Source organism: Monopterus albus, unplaced genomic scaffold (assembly GCF_001952655.1).
Source record: "Monopterus albus unplaced genomic scaffold, M_albus_1.0 scaffold101.1, whole genome shotgun sequence".
Lineage (NCBI taxonomy): Eukaryota > Metazoa > Chordata > Actinopteri > Synbranchiformes > Synbranchidae > Monopterus > Monopterus albus.
In genome coordinates, this window is record NW_018127981.1 from 16,085 (window position 1) to 20,815 (window position 4,731).

The 4,731-nt window shown below is 38.3% G+C and overlaps 1 protein-coding gene across 2 annotated transcripts in view; it reads right to left on the minus strand.

Annotated features, from left to right (window-relative positions):
- The window catches only part of il21r.1 (interleukin 21 receptor, tandem duplicate 1), a 17,642-nt gene extending 16,077 nt beyond the window's left edge, over positions 1–1,565 (minus strand). The window contains exon 1 of one of the 2 annotated variants that reach the window (XM_020609663.1): positions 1,437–1,565. The gene's annotated coding sequence lies outside the window, so the exon portion shown is untranslated. Of the gene's footprint in view, positions 1–953; positions 1,298–1,436 lie in introns of those variants that run through there. The other variant, XM_020609662.1, reaches the window with a different exon arrangement.
- Between the last annotated feature and the right edge of the window lie 3,166 nt (positions 1,566–4,731).

Genomic DNA, 4,731 nt, shown 5'->3' on the forward strand with positions numbered 1-4,731 from the left:
GGGGTAGGACTAGATAAGTCTAACTTCTTCCTACTCCGTTCAAGCATGTACTAGGTATAAGTAAATTGAAAATATATTTGTGGACATGTCTGGAATTATGTGTGGTTACATATTGACTGTTGTTACATGTTTGAAAGAATAAATAAATCAAATCAAATCAAAATCAAATTACATAGAGTATTTTGTTGATTTTCGAAGAAATAAACACAAACTTAAACTGAACTGAAATTAAAAAGCACAACTGCTAACACACCATTACATTATATTTAATGTATTTAAAATATAGAAAAAGAATTAAACAGCATCTGTCACATTTGCCCCACCATATAAACCGTGTGTTTCTTCAAGCAGTTCATGGTGGATTTTGAGGTCCAAGTTGATTATTGTCCACTTGTAGAAGCCGGCCTCTATTCAGATTTGATAAGCTGTGTGACAGGTGGTATTAACAGGTGGCAAAGAGGATAAGAACTGACATAGGGTGCCCAAATCTTTGCACACGACACAATTACTATTTAATGGTTTCCTTTATGGTTCAGAAAATAAAAAGTAAAAGTGCATGAATATTCTGAAGAAATGCACATTTTTGAAGGTCTGATATAATTCGTAAAAAGGAGGGTTTGTGGTGGGGCTTTTCAGAGGTAGCTCCTCTTAAAACATCAGCTAAAAACATGTCCCCCATGAGAATTACAGAATTTCTGTTAAAGCCCAAAATAAGTATTCTTAGTCTCTGATGGCAGACACACAGAACTCATGTTAGTAACAGGAACACGGTATCAGCCAAGCATTTCCACACAGGGGAACTCCATTATAGTGTTTTGTTCGTTTCGTTTTCACATTGTGGCTTAATAACTAACGAAGTTTATTTATACAGTGCTTATTCTTTCGGAGTGGCAGAGATCTCCAGATCCCTCTTGACCACCATGTGCTGAATCATTAAAATTAACAGTTTTTACCGTCTTACAACTGAAATGCCTACGACGAGGACCTCTTCTGTGTTCTCATCTGAAGACTTCATTAGGAGCTCCGACTTCCCAGTTCAAATGGAACGCGCCACAAATTCTTCTTCTTCTTGTGTTTTGTAAATAACAGTTAGTTGTCTGAAACGTTCTAGAAATCTAACAACTACCGCTCTTTTTCACAACGAAGTGTGCATGTTCTTCTTCTTATGATGTTCATTGGCTGTTTGCAAGCCAACTCATAGTGTGTATGTGATGGCAGCAAACAAATTTTAACGTGTTACACTGCGACGTCTTTTACGATGAAACTAAGGAAAACCGGAAGAAAGCTTTGGTGCACCTGTGAATGTTGAACGCTTCTCGACGACTTCTTCGTGTGTGTGTGTGTGTGTGTGTGTGTGTGTTCAGACGTTGTAAAACCTGCTGAAGCCTTACATAAAGTTTGTATTATAAGACCTGTTATGGTATTTCAGTACTTACAGTTTCAGGTTGTGATCACAAAGCAGCGTTGTTTTGACAGAAGCAATTCAGATTCAGAGTTGAGGAACTGATCCCCATACAAAGGACATACTTAAAGTTAACCTTTCTCACTTGTTAAAACAAATTAACCCCTCGTGTTACAGCCTATTTAGACTATGATGAGACAGCCCAAAGTGTAATGCTACTCACATACACAGTTTGGAAGCAGAAGCCTGCTCCTTTTTAATAGTACTTTGATCCTTTTCTCATGGGCAAATGTTGTAATTCACCTAACATGATTGACTTTTGCCCCTGAAACTAATACATATTTTGTAGCATTACAAATTCCTCACACCTCGACTTTTAAAACCTAAGGACACAATTGTATTTTTAATCATGAATCTATAAATGTCATTTACATGTAAATAGTGTTCTGTTCATGAGCAAAACAGTGAAGCAAAAAACACAGAGAGAGACTCTTTAAATGATTCATATTCATTTCACATTTGCTGTCATGCAAATCAATTTTGGGTGGTGCAATAAATTACTTTTTCCACTGGAGGGCAGTATAGATTGTTTTGCTTCACGCAAAGGAAAACCCTAATCTGCCTGGACAGCTTGACATCTTTTTCTGTAGTTAGTAGATGCCAGTATGTTTTAATTCTGCAGATCTGTTTCTTTGTACCGTGCATCAGCCAGTTTGACCATGTACAAGTGACTCAGTATGTTTTTATGTCAGTGCATTTGTGTCATTAAGACCAGTTCCTGAAGCTTCATTGTATTTAGCACATAAAGTGAGCAATGTGGTGCAAAAAGGTCCTTTCAATAACACAATGCCAAAATAAATACATTTAAAAAAATCACTTCCCTAAGCAATGATCAGATACCTTTCAGATAGAGGACAATGTGCAAACTGCTAGTTCCTCATTTTATCTTTAAGCTCACTAAGCTCATCATTTCTAAACTTTTACATAGATTTTTATTATGACCTACAGGACAATTGCAGTTGGACATTTCTGCACTCCATATTGTGAAACCTTATGTCTTGCATATAACTAAAAATATAAATAAACTTGCAAAAATAATTAACACTTCTGAAAGAAGCAGTCCAACAGACATTATGTCAGTAAAGTGTGGCACCTACCTGTTAGCAGAAAGAAAAAAAATGAATATAAGATCAAAGGTCAAAGATTTTTTTATTGTCAATTCACTATATGTGCAGGACATACAGAAAAATTGAAATACTGTTTAAGTATAAGTCATCAAATGTGCAAAAACAGCTACCATGTACATGTTTGTGACCTTTTCCATGTTTTTGTCACATCTCAGAGAGCGTTCCTGGGGGCACGGTGTGTGTGTGGTAGCTTGGGGAGATGTGGGTGTGTGGTTTTGCTCTTTTTATTTGAGGTGGTGGAACAGCCCTCCCCAGGTTGAGAAGGGGTTTTATTCCTCTTAAGGGCTGCAGGCTCTCATTGAGTTGTTGAGTGAAGTGACCCGCACGCAGAAGCAAAGTGGTGGAGGTGTCTTTAACGGTGGCGAGGGCAGTGCTGTGGTTACGGTGGTGGGGTGATGAAGTTGACTGTGTGTGTGTGTGTGGGAGAAAGGTATTTGGGTTGTAGTGGGTAGATATGCTGTCTTGCAGCTGTGCATGTGCTTGTCCATGTCTGAGTGAATAAGGAGAAGAAGGCACAGTGCAGGAGGGGGCAATTCAGGTTCGGAAGTGTTGAAGCATAAAATCTCTCTCTCTCTCCCTCTCCTTCTCTCTTCCCCCTCTGTTACTGGGCCAGACGCAAAGCAACAGCAATTTGTGCGATTTCACAGCTCACTGGATCCCTAAAACTCTGACAGCCTTGCGCTGAGGTGGAGGGTAACAACGGAGGGGAGGGAGAGATGGAAAGAATGAGGAAAAGCGCAGAGATGAAGGGTTTGGAGAGGCAGAGGCGATGAATGTAGAAGTGACAGTGGAAATTGAAGATGGAAAGATTGGAGGATGAGCAGGGGAGATGGCTGATAGGAACAAACAGGGTCTCCACACATATGGTGTCATGTACAAGTTGGCATTTTGTTCTGATCACCACAAGGAACAAAAAGATGCTGAACACATTCTACTCCGTGTTTTGTAGAGACCCATTTGCTCACTCTTTAAGAGACATTCAGTGATAACTTACTGGTGAAACAGATGTGATATAATGCTAAATTGACAAAATAAATGTTATCATTGTGCTGGAGTGAAATAGGCATAATAATGCACATACTGTATACCTCAACAAATCTGAGAGAAGAAATCTCATTTTGCCTTCTGTTGTGGTTGTTTTTACCTAAGCCTTATATTGTATGTACTTTTCATATGTTGGGACACTGGGTAATCATGCTCACACCAGTCAAATACTAGGATCACAGAAAATATAACGAGAAAGTAGTCAGAAAGCCATTAGAGACATTTAGTAAAGATTTAACATGTTCAGAATTTTATTTAAAAAGATTTTTTGCCTATAGCCTGTTAGTGTAAATGAGGAAAGAAAGAACAAACAGACTGTTCTGTCTCAGAGTCTCATACCTATAAATTGTTCATATTAAGTGATTCTGCACCATTTAGGCCCAATGCCGTAACAATGCAAGAAAAGTAGTGTGCTTTTTATGCAGCAACACAGAGTTGCTCTCCCATGACAGTTACCTTTTCCTTCAGCCTTACCCTAACCTTAACCATGCCATAGCTGCCATATACAGACATTCCAAAAAACAACAGTTTTTATCATTGTCACTAAACATAATTCAGGATTTTACAGAATAATCAGATACTGATGATATTTGGTGGTAGGGCTTCATGCTAACTTCAGTATATGCTAATATTTTTTTTAAGAAAAGTCTCGTCCCATCAATGAAGGCACTAATACAAAAAAAATCTCAAAAACATATAATCTCACATTTGGATTATTCTCAGAAACTGTGAAGGTCTTTGCTGATTGGAAGTAATCTCAGCTTGTGCACCCTAGAGTGATTTAATCCATTACGTGCCCACCAAGTCTCTCTTAGCCTTAAATGAAGCTCCAATTGGTGGCCATTATTTTGATCAAACCATGACTTCTAACCTTAAAAGGGGTCATAACCCTGAAAGACCACCACAGTTCTCAGAGTACTTACTACCAATCTCCATACAAGGTGGTTATTTCCTATTCTGATTGAGATGTGTAATTCAAAATCTCATGTTTAGTGTCTTTGACCTTGGGTTCTTATTTGAAAACACACTGCAACTAAAGGACTGTGCAGTACTTGGATATGACCGACTAAGGACATTCAAAAATCTGACCATGTCAAA